General features: G+C 51.2%; 1 protein-coding gene across 1 annotated transcript in view; it reads right to left on the bottom strand.

The window, feature by feature from the left end:
* Window positions 1–16,771, bottom strand: part of RPS3 (ribosomal protein S3) — a 221,517-nt gene that overhangs the window by 164,181 nt on the left and 40,565 nt on the right. The window lies entirely within an intron of this gene.

The following is a 16,771-nucleotide window of genomic DNA, read 5'->3' as shown; positions in this document are numbered from 1 at the left end:
GAAAAGCCCCTCTTGATTTTCAGCCCAGGTTTTGGGGTTTCTCTCTGGGGGCAATGGGACCAAGGGCTGGCACGTGAATAGGTTTCACTTCTGGGATTTAGAGCATCATTCCCAAACCTTTACTGCAATGACTCTGCACAGCTCACACCAGCCCTGAGTCACCCAAACCCAAGAATGAGAATTGAGGAAGAGAAACAGCCACAGATGGGGAGCACAGGGGTTGTGCAGAGCAGCGAGCAGAAAAAAGCCACCCAGCCATGCCAAGTGGCCACAAATCACTTTTTCTAAATATCCCTTAGCACAGGCAGCAGGAAGGGAAAGTTAAGAGCACTGATGGTTTCCTGCCAAGGAAACAAATCTGCCACATGGGCAGGAGGGATGCACCCTTCTGCTGGACCTTCCCAGCATCCAAGTGGAGAGCTTTTCCTTCCTGATCATGCCTTCCTAGGAAGCAGGCCCTTAATGGGACTGTGGCAGGCAACGGGCCATGTTGTTGCTGTAAACACGTGGTGCATCCACCTCATTTTCCAAGTCCTGTCTCCATTTTTATTCTGCTTTTCTGCCTTGGGGGCTGAATAATCCAGAGGAACAAGTCTGTCTGCCCCTCCAAGTCATCCCTGGCCTGTTTGATTCAGGCACAAAGTTGCCACACTGTTGAGCTCCTAATAATTTAATGGGAAATTGTGACATGAAGGAGTTGTCACCCAACAGCTCAAAATCTGTTTTAGGCACCAGAGAAACCTCCCCCATGGCAGAGCCTGAGGTGACCTGGGAGAGTGATGTGTGAGGGAAGGTGAGAGACCCAAAGGCCACCCAGCAGGCCAAAGCTGTGTTCAAACATGGGGGAAATTCCCAAATCCCACAACCCAATATTACTGCAGAAATCCCCCCAGTATGGATGGGCCAAGGCAGCAGTTGCTCAGGGAGAAACAGAGCCAGTGGGTGTTTGAAATAACACGTCAATCACCCAGCTTTGTGGGGAGTTTATTTGAAGACTTTCGCAGCTTCAATACCAATATTTGCAGACTCTGACAAATAAATGCTCATGAAAACCTGAAAGTTTAAAATAACCCTTCTTAAAAATGATTTCTCCTCAAATACCTGCTGTTTTAAGCCCTGGCTAAACACCAACATTTTGGGGGGTGTTTTGGGGAGCAGCTGGTTTGTGCACAAGTACATAGATGCCCCCAACCCCACTTTTCCATGCTTTGGGATTGGAGAAGGGTTTGAAACCTCAAGCCTTTTGCCTGATCTCCCAAGGGGCAGAGGAAAGCATTCAGAAAAAATATCAGCCAAAAAATTCGAAAAATAATCAGCCAGGAAAACACCAAAACCTAATTAATACAAGAACAGCAATTCCACAAATCCTCCCAGCCAGCTGAAACCTTCCTGGCTCTGGTTCCTCACTCCTGAGATGAGCTACAAGGTCTCAGCTCGGCGCTGGGAGCTCCCCCTTTTGCAGCACCCCCAAACCCCTGGGTGGGTTTTGCAGCCCCCTTTGATGCTGCTGGTGGGAGAGCAGGAGATTCTCCCACCAGACCCTTCTCTTCTGCTTTTGCCACTCACTGTGGAAAGGCACCATGTCACAACCCCATTCCCAGCCCTCCTTAAATCCCGGGGGAGCCTCGAGATGCCCTCAAACCACTGAGCTCCCCACTTTGAAACTGGAAAGAAAGGGTGAGAGGTTTCTTGTGATCTCAGCCTCTGGGGGACCTTGGGAGATGCTGGGAGGTACCTGGAGGATGCTGGGCCCAGCAGTGCAAATTCCATCCTGGGCTGATTTTTAATGGAGAAACAATTTAGCTGAATAGGCTGAACCTGCAGCAGCAGAGTCCTCTGCTGGTGCCAAGGGGATGTGCCAGCAGCTGGGTCCTTGTGCCCAGGCTGGGACTGTGGCACTCACAGCCACTCCAGGCAGGGTCCTGATTTTCATCCACGGCACTTTCCAGGGAATGGGGAAGTTTTCTGCTCACTCTGAAGTTTCCCTTGTGTGGTTTCTCCTCCTGTGATCTGTGGTTTTAATGACAGGGGAAGAGCTGGTCACCATCACTCATCATCCAGTCTCCTACCTGCTGTTCCAGCTCCATCCCTTCCCCTAAGGGAAGCCTTGATGCTCATTTAACACGCTGCCATCCTTTTCCTCTGCTGGGGCAAGTGGGTTGGAAACTGTCTGGATACCTTCAGGAAAGGATGGATGTGTATGGATGGAGGTGGAGGCCACTTGGCAGCCACATGGAGAAGGACTTTGGTGTATGGTGGGGCTTCCCCACCATCACTGCCTTTGGAAATGAATTTATTTCAGATGTCCCTGATCAGCCATTCATCTGAGCCCTGGAGCTCCCTGCAAACCTCCTGTGCTGAGAAGCAGCAGGATGGGATGTGGCTTCTGAGCTTCTCCAGGTGAGCAGCTCCACCACCCCCAGCCGGATGCGGTCCTTGTCCTGCTCCTGCTCCTGCTCCTGCTCCGTGCCTTGGGTGCATTTTGCAGCCTGACAGCAGGACAGGGCGCCACATGGGTGCCAGCACAGCCTGTTTGCAAACAGGGTGTGGGTTCAACGCCCCTCGTGGCCTGTGGAACGAGTCCATCTGGTCCCAAAGGAGCCTTGAGATGGGATGCAGAGCAGGCTGGGAGCTGGTGGGGGATGTCCAGCTCCTTGGTGCCATCCTCTCACTGCAGGAAGGGGGAGGTGCTCAGGGAATCCACTCTTCTGGTCCTCCCTGGGCTAAGCAGCCCAGCTGTGAGTTGCTAAATGACCCAAATTGTCCCTAAATAGCTTCTGCAGCCCTGTGCTCAGCAAGATGCCTATACTCCGATGCCTCACCCTCCAGCATCCTCCCAGGCTGAGCTCACAGGGCTGGGACCCAAAAATAACTCCCTGGGGGCAGTGGGTGGGTGGGCATCGCTGTCACTGCGGCGTCACCAGCCTCAGCATTCCCAAGCCCGTGTTTCCAAGCCCGTCTGCACTCCCATTCCAGCCCCAAACCCCTCTGGCACACGGGATCCGAGGAACTCTGAGGGGGTGCCGGGGAAGTCTTAAAAGCCCTGGAGAAGCTTCCCAGCTCGTGCCTCCCCATCTGCTCCTCCTCAGGCAAATGGGCCCCCAGCAGGGTGGTCTGGGCTCGGGGAGCCCTCTGTGGTCAGCTCCTGGTGTGGGAGCAGCAGCAGTGCCGGGGGGTGGAATCTTTGGCCCTGGATTAAACAATGGGAAGAGGATGCCTCAAGCCAGGGCCGTGGGCAGCAGCGAGTGCCCCTGTCCCAGGATGCCAATTCCATGTGGTGATTAATACCCCACTGTCCTGACCCTCATCCAAACCTTATGAGGTCATTTCCTTGAAATCCATCATCCCTTCCGAGGCAATGCTTCCCAGATGTTGCAACCCATCTCTGCACTTCAGCATCTGGCTGGTGATGTGAGGCAGCACAAAGTCTGGAGCAACAGCAGCACGTTCCAGCAATCCCATGAAGCATCAAAATCCCCCTCATCACCAAAATATTTCCAATTTTTGGTCCCAATTATGGTAACTCTTGGAGCATCCCCAGAACGCAGCTGGATTGAAATGTGCTGCAAATTTGGACTCGTAGCAGCTGCTCTTCCTCCTGGTTGCCCATAGATGGAGGAAGAGCTCTGCCCCCCTCTGGGCTCCTCCTTCAGCTGCCTGCTTGATGGGGGCACATGGTGTTTGGGGGGGGGGAACGTAGTGTTTTGGGGGTGTGTGGTGTTTTGGGGGTCTCCTCCCCCCTGCTTTGGCCCATCAGATGCTTGGATTGGGTGGTTAAAGCCTGTCCTGGGAGAGATGCTGGCACAAGACCCCAGTATGAGCCCACAAGACAGAGATGAGCCCTCCAGGACCCCGTGGACCCTCTTGAGGCACTCCAGATGCCCAGGTGGGCACATCCAGATGGGCATCCCCAAAAAAACAGGAGCTGCTTTGGAGGAGTCTGGGTCCAAACCGTGCCAGTGGTGGTGCAATGATTAATCTGGACATTCCCAGCCCAGGGCTATGGATCCAGCCGGTGACGTCCAAGGAGGGTGAATCATTCCACACAAAGATTTACCACCAAGGTGTTGCTCTGCTGCTCAGAGGCTGATCTTTAGCTGAGGGTGGAGATATTTTGGGGGGTAATAGAGAAGATGGGGATGGAAGTGTCCAAGGCCAGACTGGGTGGAGCTTGGAGCAACCTGGGTTAGTGGGAGGTGTTCTTTCCTGTGGCAGGGGGTGGAACTGGCTGATCTTTAAGGTCCCTTCCCACCCAAATGATTCTGTGATTTCTATAAATAACTCAAGTCCCAGAAAAACATCATAATTTTGGGAGATAGAACTATTCCCCTTCTTACTTTTCTGATACAAAGCCCTTGACTTTTCATTTCAAAAAGACACTTCTTTTTCAACAACAACAAAAGCAAACAAAAAAGCAAACAAACAACCTCCACTCGTTTATTTTACCAAAATAGGCAAGGGTTAAAAGAAATCAACAGAAACTGCTGCCTTTGACCTCCCTCTGACCGGAATCATGTTTTCCTCCCAAATTTTGGTTCAGCCACCCAGTCACAAAGTGCCTGCTGCCCCAGCCTTGCCCAGGGCTGGCTTTGTGGGTTCTGTCCGGTTTCAAGTTAATGGGATTATTGTGAAACTGGTGGACACACACTTGACGTCGACCCTGTGTGGGAGGAGGATCAGAGGACTGTAAGAAACCCAATTTAGTAGGAAAAAAGGCAAGAGAAAGACTCAGTTCCCTCATTACCCTGTGGATAAAGTGCTCACAAAAGCAGGGAGGGATAAAAAACAATCCTTTTCCAGTAAGAGCAAATGTTTGCCATGCACGGTACCAAGTGACCCCAGGTAATCTCCGGTTTAATGACATGGTTTAGTACCACTGAAAAGGGCCTCTTGTGTGTTTCTCAGGCTGTCATTCAGAGATGTCTCCACTGGGGAATTTCCTACAGACATCTGGAGAGATCCTGGTAACAGCAGGTGACACCTTTCAAAAGTGCCTGGTGAAACCTGTTAAATATATAAATATAAATATATATTTATGTGTTTTGCATTTTTTCATGCGTATTTGCATAAGCCCCAGTGCCCCATTGCTGGCAGAGATCACCTGGAAAGGGACAGGGGGAAGGAATTAGCAATGTGATACCTGCTCTGAATCACACCCTGCTTTTGTGGCTGCAGGATTTTGTGAGAAGGAGGTGGGGTAAGTTAGATAATCTCCAGAAAATTTCCTTGCTTTGGAAACTTCCCTGCTTTTATAACCTCCACACGTCACTGCCTCCTCCAGTCTTGGTGGCTGGAACCCCCCTGTTCCATCCAGGTGATCTTGGACCTTGATCCTGGGTCTTGGACAGGTCTTTTACAAACATTAATCAATGTTTGAGGTCTCCATTGCCCCTTGGAGCCTGTCACAGCTTCCCCGTGGAACAGCAGGGCAGGGACAGCTCACAGGAGATGCTGCCACCTCCTCAGCACTGTGCAATTCAGCACAATTAATTTTATCCACCACCACCACCACGAAGCTCTGCAGATCTGCACTGTGGGCTCTGTTTCCTGTTAACTCCTTTTGCAGCTCTCAGTGAGTTGTTCCTCAAAATCTTCCACAAGCTCCAGTGGATTTTCACATTCAACTTGTGTCCATCACCTCTTCCATGCCTCCCATCTGGACATGCCATGGATCTTCTGCAGGAGATTTTATTTCCCCTGGTGGCATTTCTCAGCCTGCTGTTTGGACCTGGCTGCCCTGGGTCTTTTTGAATCAGTGCTTTGCACTTGCATCCTCAGCCCACTTCCACTCCCTCTGCAAACATTTCATCCTGTTCAGCTGCTTACTTCTCAGGAGCTTCCTCATTTCTCTGTCATTTCCCTTTTTGCAGTCAAACACTGCAGCATCAGGATTTTTTTCCCACTGAAAATATTTTGTAGCAATACTGAACCTTCTCTGCTAAATAATAATAATAAAAAAATAATTAACCATGGTCAGGCAGGGGTTTACCTGGGCCAAATCAAACCCATCAAAATAACACCCAGGGATGGTCAGCTCTATGAGTTGGCCATGAATTTGTGCTTTCTGAGGATGGAGCACTAATTCATGGCTGAATTAGGAGGGATTCCAGGATCTGAGAACTTTAAAGGCTTTACAGGCTATGGGCTTTTACAAAGAAAAGTCCAGAGCATCTTGCAGCAGGAGCTTCTCTTGGATAGCCTCAATAAAGAGAGAAAAGTAAAATCTCCTAAATATTGCTGTAGAAAATGACTTTTCCTCATATTCCATGGTCTAGGCCAGGGCCCAAGGATCTCATCCCCATCAGCATCTTCCCAGGGCAAGGCTGGTGGAGGTGGTGAGAGCCTGGCTGAAGTGGGTGTGCTGGGGAACCCTCCCTGACACACACAGTGTTGTGGGACAGCCAGAGCTAGTGGGAACCAAAGGGTGCTTGAGTCAGGAACACGGTGCTGAGGACATTTCCACTCTGGTCCTTGGGGTTTTGCCAGTGTGCTCACCTCGAGGTGCCCCTTGCCCACTGTCCTACAGGGACAGCCTCTCTGGACCTCTGCTCTGGCCAGCAGACTCGGGGTTGGCAGTGATTCTCCAGACATGTAGCCTCAGTCTGATGAGCCTAAAAGGAATATTTGTTCTGGCCATGAGTCAGGACACTTTAACTTCCCAGCCTGAGCCCTGGAGAGTCACTGGTCAGTGCTGTGGCACAACAAATGCCTCGTCCTGGCTCTGCCTGTCGCAGCTTGGCTACCCCGAGCTCGGTGGCAGCACCCTGAGCTTGTGCATGGATCCTCCAGGAGAAGAGGAAAAGCTAAGGAAAAGCATCTTCAACTAGTAACAGTGCAAGACTGCAAATTTACTTGGCTGGATGGTGTTTCTACACCCCTAAAACAAGACACAGCCTTTTTTCTTGCCCAGGAACGCTCAAAATCTGTGAATTCACACAAGGGTGTGAAAGTGCTGTCTCATGCAAAGTCCCTCTTTGTGTTCCTGAAATCTTATGGGCACAGCAGATGCCCTTGATATGCAGCCAGATCCTTTTTCCAGGTGTGCAACTCCTTGCTTGGCTGAGCACACGTGAAGAGATAAAAATCCCCTGTGGATATCTTGGGGGCTTCTCAGATATGAACCCTTTCCTAACCTTTCCATCTTCATGGAGAACAGGCATGGGGACATTGCCTTTGTCCCCTAAATGCCATTCCCCAAGACCAGCTCTCTTCCTTGCTGTTGTTCTGTGTGGCCTGAGGGTTTGAACATAATCCAGAGAGCAAAAATGGAAATTCCCCAGAGCCCAGAGGGAAGGAAGATGGAGAGGGAGCAGTTCCTGATCTTGTGGCAGCAGCGAGGCAGCTCCGTGTCCCTGGTTATGGATCAGGCTGTGCCAGCTGGAAGCCACAGGGACAACTGGGATGCGAAGTCCAGGGCAGGCTGACCTGGGGGTCACCTCCTACCAGGCTTTGCTCCTCACCACGGAGGCAGAGGCAGGAAGGGCCTGAAGTGATGGGCCAGTGCTCAGAGAGAGGCAGATGAAACCCTGGGTCCTTCATCCAGAATCCCTGGAAGTGTTCAAGGCCAGGTTGGACAGGGCTTGGGGGCCTAGTGGGAGGTGTCCTTGCCCATGGTGTGGGGCTGGAACAAGATGGTCTTTAAAAGGTCCTTCCAACTCAAATAACTCCATGGTTCTGTGAAACACGCTCCAGTGGGCTCACAAACGCCTGCTGTCTTAGAGAAGCCACCACTGGCCCATCCAAAATCAAACTCTGAGAACACAGGAGTAGCACAGGTTCTGCTATTGCATTCTCTCTATTTATCTTCTTATCACAGGGTTTGCCCAGGACTTTTTAGGGTCCCTTGTCCCCACAGGGGTCAGAAAGTTGAAACTTCAGGAGCTGTCACTTCCCAGTCTCCAAACTAAGACAAGCAGCTCCTGTGCACCCAGTGGATGGATACCCATTATTAGAGACATTGCTGGAGCACCAGCTGTTCTTTCCAAGCTCCTTGGGATTTCTGATCTCTATTTCATCACCCCTTTTGCACTTCCCTGGCATTGTGTCCCAAGTGCAAACACACAAATTGCCACTGGCTGTGGTGAGAAGTGTGGCTGGTATCAGCAGCACACATTAATTCCTGCTTAAAACAATCTATTAAAACTAGCAAGGAAGAAGATGTGGTGTCCTAGGAAACATCACGAAGAGGAGCTGAGTTCACTGTCCAGGCTCTGCCCAAATTCTGGTGCTGCTTGTTTGCCCTTGTTATTATTTCCCCTCCAGCCTCTCTTCCCCTTCACATTTCCCCCTCTCTTTTATCCCAGTCTAGGGCCAGGAGAGCTCTGCAGAAGGAACCCTCATGGGGAGTGTGAAAGGACAAATATTTGGCTTTTTGTGCTGTTTGTGTGCAGTATTTCTGGGGCACTGGTATTTCCCTGGTGCTCCCACTGTGGCTGCTCGTGGGAGGTCACTGTAATTCAGAGGTAGGCAGCAAACAGCTCTGCATAATCCCAAGCCTTGTCCCCAAATATTCAGAAAGCGCTGGTTTGTGGCATTTAGGGCTTGCATTGTCCGTTGAAAATGAGCTTTTCTGTTGGGTGAAGGGATAAATGAAGCAAGATCCTTTCCAGAGCATAAAGGAAAGGGAATCAGGCAAATCCTCAGGGATGCTTAGGCCTGCTCAGTGCACACCAACCTGTATGCAAAGAAGAGTGTGGAAATCAAAGGTGGATTGGGAGGGAGGGAGGTGAGAAAAGTTTGCAGCACATTATAGAATTATAGAATCGTTAAGGTTGGAAAAAACCTTGAAGATCATCATCAATAATGTTGGACCAAGCAAAAGAACCTGGAGTATCTGACCCCCACCTAAGGCATAGGGAAGGGAAACACCCAAAGCCAGGGTGATTTTCCAGGGGAAACAGCCCTGAGCATGGTATTGCATCCAGCCACGATGCCACAGAGAGCTGGAGAAGGAGCCAGAGCCTGGATCAAGGTGCTGGGGGATGCTCAGTTATAATTATTTATAGCTAGGATTTGTAACCCCAGGAATGCAAAGGGCAGCAGAGCAAAGGAATCCAGTTGGAACATCCATGATTTTGGACTGAGTCCTGCAGGGGCAGGGTTCGTCCATGCCCCCAGGGCTGGCAGAGAGTGTCCCTCTCCTATCTCTGGTGCAGCCCAGGATGGCTTGGCCCTGGATGCTGAAACCATTCCGTGCTCTGCAGCTCAGCCAGTGGCTGTTCTTATCTCAGCCCAGCTCCCTGCGTCTGTACCAGCCCTTATCTCCCCACAAACACTCTCCCTGTGCTTATAAACTGGGAGCACTTTGAAACTGGGAGAACATGCTGGGTTTGCAGGCTGGGTGAGCATGGAGGGGTGGTTTGGGACAGTCAATACCTGGTTGTACCCATTCCCCCCCTGTTTTGTTCACCATTGCTCTCTACATTTTCCATCCTCAAACCAGGAGGCTGGGTGCACAGGGAGGAATGTTAGGAGTGTGCTGGGAGGCCTTGCTGGGAGAGAGGGGCCTCCACCCACCTCTGCACAGCTTGGGAGGGACACAGTGACCCTGTCCCCTTATCCACAGTGGGTGAAATGTTCAGGATGCCCCCGAGGGCACTGAACCAAGCAGCCATGGAGTACGAGCACAGGCTGGAGCCAGAATGGGGTTGTTTGGGCTAAGGGAGGAGCTGACTAGGGCTGATGAAGGCCCTCAGAAAGATGATTTTGCTGCAGGACGAGGGTGTGGAGCTGGGGCAGAGGGACATCACACCTCCTCTGAACAGCTCCCAGGAAAACATTGGGCTCCAGCCCTTTGATGGTCCCTCCAGAGCAACTTTCCTTGCCCTGCTCCCTTCTTCATTCCACATTTATGGACAGTGAGCTGTGAGATGATTTATGGAATAGAAAGAAGAAAACAGGACAGAAAATTAGATACAAGAACTTGGATTTTTTTTGTAATTAGGGTGGTAAAACACTGGCACAGGATTCCCAGGGAGGTGGTGGATGTCCCATCCCTGGAAACATTCAAGGTCAGGTTGGATGGAGCTTTGACCAACCTGATCTGGGTTTGGACTTTAGTTCCTTCCAACCCAAACTGTTCTGTGATTTTATGAAAGCAGGTGGCTCTTCATGCCACAAATCCTTCTCCAACCTCACAGTTTCTCACCAGCCCAACATTTCCCTTGCTTTTTCCCCAAACCAGATATGACTGTGGCTCTCTGTGCAGAGGAGTGTGAGAGGTGCAGGTGCTTCCCAGTGCTTCTCATCTCCAGAGGAACTTGTGCTGCCTTTCCAAACCAGCTGGAAAGGGGTCCCTCTCCAAGGAGAGCAGATCAAGCAGACACCATGCCCAGATGTTTCTCCTGGACCAGCCTTCTCCCTCATTTCATCCCTGCCTGTGCTGTGAACATCTGGACTTGGGCACCTGCTCCAGAGGGCACAAGTTCATCCACTGCAGGCAGAGCTTTTGTCTCTGATCTAATGACAAGATTGTGATGCTCATCCTTCCGAGGAACATCTGGAGGATGTCTGGGATTGAATGGGGAGGGAGCAGGAGGAGGATGAGCTCACTGTGTCCTTGCAGAGCCGCTGCATCAGTCAAGGCAGGGCACTGCACTGCTGCTGTGCCCTGTGCTGTGTGGGAGAAAGCTTCACAAAAAGGCTTGGAAAGGGCTGGAATCAGCAGCCCCTCCATCACGCAGAAGTGTGGGTCAGACACGCTCTCATCACACCCATCTGTGCCTTCAAGGACTTCCCTGGCCACCTCCCAGGCATGGGAGAAACTCCCCCCTTCCCACAGAGTTTACTGCCTAGGGGTGTCCTCTCCTTCCTTCCCTTCCAGAGGCCCCGAGGCTGGCAGGGATCTCTGGAGACCATTTAGCCCAGTGCCCAACTGGGGGCACTGGGAGTGGGCTGCTCAGGGCCATGCCAAGGCGCATTTCGAGCATCTCCACAACCTCAGCTGACCACCCTCACAGTTGCACGATCATTTTCTTTTGTCTAATCAGGATTTTTCATTTTCATCGTGTGGATACCACTCCAAAGACTCTGGCTCCATTTTCTTCTTATCATCTTATCCATTGCCTTTGGATTCTTGCCTTGCAAACAGCTCGTGGAGACAGTCCTCCTCCTTAGCCCACCAGAGAAAGGATCTGCCCGAGCCAGAACCTTGGGGAGGTCTCAGCCCCTCTGCCCTCCAGCTGTGACCCCTGAGAGGGCTCTGGGCAGGCTGTGAGGGATGAAAGGGGTCTGGCTCCCCTTTGTCCTTGTATGGGAATTTGCATGGAAGCAAACGTGTAAGAAGCTGGCCAAAAGGAAATACTCAGCGTGACATGTCAAAGCAGATTTTAATAAATGTTTACAAACCTCCCGGCAGCTAGGAGAGGGAATAAAGAGGGAAATAACTATAGGAAAGGACAGGTTTGCTATTTAAAACTTCTTTGATTCATTCTTACCCAAAAGGACAATCTACTCTTACTCATTTTCCTCAAAAATACAGCCCTCTGGGAGCCTGCAGGACAGAGCTGCATCATCCCATGCAGGAGCAGGCGAGCCCTGGGGGGTGTAGGAGAGGGACCTTCCCAAATCCGGGATCTGTGTCACTGTGGGAGCCGGGTGTCCCTCGGGACAAGGTTTGTCTCTGCATGGATGGTTCTGCTGACTCTGTGCTGGCTGAGGAGCCGAGTTCCTGGGAAGGGGAGAAGTTTTTCACCTGCCCCAGCTGAATTTAGGGAGAGGATCCATCCGGTGTGTTCTCCTGGACCACGTGGGTTGGAACAGTGAACAATTCCCAAGGCTCTGCCGAGACCTCTGCTTTTGTGCTTGCCTTGGCACGGGGCCACGGCGTGAGTCACAAGCCACTTGCTTTTTGTTTAATGTCCCCATTCCGGCTCTGCAGACTCGCTCAGAGGGAAGTTAATTCATAAACCCTACCAATATTAACTGCCCCAGGAGGAGGAGGAGGAGGAGGAGGAGGAGGAAGAGAAGGACAAGGAGAAGCCAGGCTGTTTGCCTTCACCACCACACCACCGACGCGTTTAATGTCGCCTGCTGGTGCGGCCGTGTCCTCCTCACTGGTCTTAGGGCGATGATGTGACAAAGTGGGACAATGTGACAATCACAGCACTTCTGTGACAGTCCTAGGATAATGTGACAGTCCTAGAAGCAATATGGACACGGTTGTTTTCTCCCCTGGGTGGGTGCAGGCCCGGGTGCAGGCCCTGGTGCAGGCCCTGGTGCAGGCCCTGGTGCAGGCCCTGGCGCAGGCCCTGGAGCAGGCCCTGCACACCAACAAACAATTCCTGGGAACATAAAGGAGGAGCACAACCCCCTGGACATGGAAAATGCCCAGAGGAGTCAGCACACAGGTCCCCAGTCCCTGGGGCGTTACATGGGGATGTCTCTGACAGCTGGGAGCTCTCCCATATTAGTGCCTGGCAAGGGACGAGCACGGAGAGGAGGGAGGAGCAGGGCTGCTGGGACATGGAGAGAGGGAGAAGAGCCAATGGAGGAACACATCCAGGAGCTGGCAGAGTGGGAGCCAAGCCCTTGAGCTGTGCTGGTTGTTTGCAGACTGAAAGCCCTGTGCACACAGAAACACAGGGAAGTGCTCTCTTTGGAGGTTCCCAGTCCGGGAATGGCTAAACCAGACGATTGCTGTGTTGGCTCGTGGGCCTCATGGTGCCTCTAAAATCCCAGAGATTGGGACATTTGGACGTTCACCCAGCAGGAGATGGGATGCAGCTCAGCCCAGGCTCTGGAACTGAGCAGAGAGGCATGTCCAGGTGTGCCAGAGTGAGAGGAGAACACCAGGTGTGTCATGCTCAGAGGTCCTGCTTAACCAAGGGTGGCTTGCACCTGCTCTCATCCAGGGGTGGGAAACCAGCCTTTCCTCTCTTGGCTGGGTTAAAAAACAGATGTCCAAGTGCCTGGAAAACAGAGATTTAATGATTTGCTTAATTACAGCTGCCTGGTCCTAGCTCATCTTGGCCTCTGGTTGACAAGGGTGGGAGTAATATTCAGAGCAACATGTCAGGGACAGAGCCCACCACAGCACATTCCAGAGAACATCCCAGGGCTCCTTCTCCAGCCACTCTGCTGAGATGAGCCCGTTTGGACCAAGGACATCCAAGCCCAGAATTGATCCTGAGAGGAACACAGCACCTTCACCTCCCCCTCCAACAGGGATTTGGAGCAGGGAACAGTCACATCCCTGCACAGGAGATTCCCTTGAACCTTCCTGGAAACCCAACCAATTTCTTGTCCACCATTCCCGTTATTTTTCTGGTTTTATTTTAATCTCCTGTCTGTTATTGTTCGGTTTTCCTTTGAGCAAATTTCTCTGAGTATCCAAGAATAGAAGACACATCAGATAATACTGGGAAGGAAGTGAGAGTGCCTAGGATTACTGGATATATTAAATCAAACCATTTCATCATTTTCTCTGTTTATGCCAGATTTGTCTGGGTATTTATCCCTTAAGTTGGAGGAGTCGCCACTCTGCTAAGATCAGGACTCTTGGTTTGATGTGCATGGAGAGAGAGTGACCCGGCACTGGCAGCTCCTGGCCTGAATGAAGGGATTTAAAAATAATAACTTGGAATAGGAAAGAATCTACTAGAACCTCGTTTGCAGGAAAGTGACTTAAAAAACAAATCCAAGAGTCTGGAACACTGTGAAAGGTGCTGTGAGTGAGGTCACCCGCTGCTCCTGAGCCTGCCAGCACACGCAAGCTCCAGGGCAACGAGCTGATCTTGTTTCCCATCAGATTCCCCTCCTCCCTCCCTCTCTGCCGAGGTGCAGAACTCAGCCCCTGCCTTGGTTTTGCAACACATCCCCAACGGGATGGACCTGCTTGAACATTTTTGGCTGGGGCAGGTCTCAGGTGTCCCAGATGGCACAGGACGGGCGGGTTGAGGGGAGGAGGGCCCTGGCTGCTGCTCCTGCACAGGAGGTTTTACCTGTGGCAGCTGTGGGATACAACCTCCCAACGCTCTGGTTGAGGGTTTTATAGCTGTTACCCGGAAGCTGAAAGCTGGGCGTTCATTCTTTTGTGCAACTGGAGAAACTGAGGCACGGATTGAGGTCATCACAGGATCTCTCCAGTCCACCCTGTCACTCCCAGCAGTGACAGGCACAAGCCTCCTTGCTCAGGATGGTTTTACAACCCCCCCGAGCTACACCTGACATCCATATCAACATCTCCAGAGATGAGCATCTCCGGGCCACACTCCTGTGCTGGACAGGCACCCGAATCCCACCCACCCAAACCCCCAAACACGTGCAAGGCACCACATCAAAAGAGAAGGTTCAGCAGCCGTGCCTGGTTCTGCCCAAACGCAGACAATGGATGGCCAGGACCCCCCAGGATTGTATTTTCCTTGTTATGGTTTCCCCCCACTGTTTGGATGAAGTGTCTGGGCACTGGCTCTGCTCTGAGCTTTGTTTAGGAGGTGCTGCCAAGGTAATGCTGCTCCCAGCACTGCTGCACGAGCACCACATTCCTGAAAAAACCCAGCCCATCCCGGGAAGCTGTTCCTGTCCCCTTCCTTGTCCTGGGCACTGAGCTGGCCCCAAACCCCTGATTCCTGCTCCTAATGTTGCCCATAACACCAAGCAAACCCTACAGCAAGCCCTGAGTGGGTTTGCTGGAGCTTTGAGCCCTTCTCTGCTTGCACTGCAGCAGATCCGAGGGATTTTCTGGTAGATTAGGTGGGGGAAGAAATGGAAATAATTCCCCTTTGGGAATGGAGGACATGGAACCATCCTCTGTGGGGCTGCTCCTGGTAAAACCTCCAACAAGTGGTGGTTCAGTCATCTCCCATCAAGCAGAGCAGAAAAACCTCTTATACCTGAATCAAGGGGTATTGTTACCTGGGATATCTCCAAAATCTTCCTAGAAAATATTACCATCACGTTTGGTTTAGTAAGTCCAAACCTCAAGCACTGGCAGAGTTTTATTTTGCCCACCTATGAATGACGGAAAAGAAAACTGTGACTCAATTTCGCCTTGTCTTTGTAATTCTGCTCTTCCACAGAAAAAGGAAAAAAAAAGTCTTTTCCTTCTTGTAAGAAAGAGACTAATTCTTGGAATTTAAAAAATAAATCTCTTGGGACATGCCTTCCCCTTTCATCTTCTTCAAGGGCACAGCGTGATCTTCTGAGAAGCAGAATCGAAAGGGAGAAGTAAAGACATATGAGTAGTCCCCATAGAAAACATCATCAGTGATGTCAGACATGAAACAGAGTTTTTTTTCCCCCCGAAATAAATGTCCAGTTTGGTTTCCTCTGCAGTGGAAGGAACAGGGAAGTGTGTTTGAAATATTTGCTGTGGTGGCTGGGTGTGATGGACCCACCTGCAGAAAAGGGAGAACCAGCCCAAGACTTGAGTGGATCCCTGCATTCTCCTGGGAAGCAAAGGGTCCCTGCTTCGAGTTTGAATTCCTGGACGGCTTTGGTCCCTCTGGGAGATGCCTCATGCCTTGAAATTATTTTGGTTTCTCAGGAATCCCCGAGGCCACATCCCTACAGCCCTTGTCAAGGGGATTGACAAACTGAGTCAACAGTGCTGCATTTAATGGTATTAATGAGGAAATAACTCCAATTGACCTGAAAAATCACTTCAGAAAATACTTAAAATTCCTATTATGGGAATGCACAGACTCATTGCACAGGCTAAAAACTGCACATAGAGGTGAAAACCTAAAGGTTTTCAGGATAGAGGGCAAGGACCCAAAGGACGGATTGTGGCCAACCTGGAGGCATTTGATTTCTACTCAACCATGAAGAGTTCAGAGATGGTCTGGGATGTCCCCATCCCAGACCCCAGCTCTGTCCTTGAAGAGAGAAAGTTGACCACAAATTGTGAAGGTCCAAATTGTGAAGGTCCAATTTGTGAAGGTCTGAATTGTGAAGGTCTGAATTGTGAAGGTCTGAATTGTGAAGGACCCCTCATGGCACTGGAGGGTGACCAGTTTCTCGCCCTCAGAAGTCCAGCAGCGAGAGGACTCGTCTGACTTCACCCCAGCTGCCTGCACTGCTCTGGCTGTGGTGAACTCTGGTTGCAGCAAGAAGGTGCAGGGCTCCATCAGAGTAAAGCTCAGGAGATGAGGCTTTCTGCACCAAACACCTTCTCCTGCCAAAAATCCAGGGTTTCAAAAGGTGCTGGGATAGCAGATGGCCCTGGAGGAGTCTGGGGTGACCATATCCTCTGAGCTGGTTTAAAAAGAGAGAGTCGTCATCAAATGTGACCTCCTCACGAGCAAGCTCAACCAGATCCACCACCCTGGCAGGCTGGAGTTGTCAGGACATGAGAAATTAACTCCATTTCCGTTATAAACAGCTTTTAGATGTAATGAAATTCTTCATGCAAGACATCTCCGGTCTGGTGAGACACAGCGGAGCCCGAGGCAGAAGGGACCCAGCCTGATCTCTGCATGTCTGTGCTGGGGAACAACCTGAGAGCTCTGAGGAACCTCTCCATGGGAACAGCCAGTGTCTGGTGGTGGGGACATCCCAGCCCCGAGGCCCTCACAAGCTTCAGCGTTTGAAAAATGCTGCTTTTCACCTCCAAGAGGTTTTGCATCCTTTGAAAGACCATGGTCCCCGTTCCAAAGTGCCTCCCTGGCCTTGACCACAGAGGTTCCTGTCTACATCCAGCCATGCTGGGGTCTGCTGGCAGCTGGAAGCCTGGATAGTGGTGGGAAGGTGCAATTACCCCTGGGAGCAGCAGTGGCAAAGGTCACCTGCACTCGGGAGCTAATGCAGTTACTGGCAACATCCAGCTGGAGGA

The sequence above is a fragment of the Serinus canaria genome, chromosome 1 (assembly GCF_022539315.1).
Source record: "Serinus canaria isolate serCan28SL12 chromosome 1, serCan2020, whole genome shotgun sequence".
In the NCBI taxonomy this organism is placed as follows: Eukaryota; Metazoa; Chordata; class Aves; order Passeriformes; family Fringillidae; genus Serinus; species Serinus canaria.
This window is presented reverse-complemented; position numbering and strand designations above follow the sequence as displayed.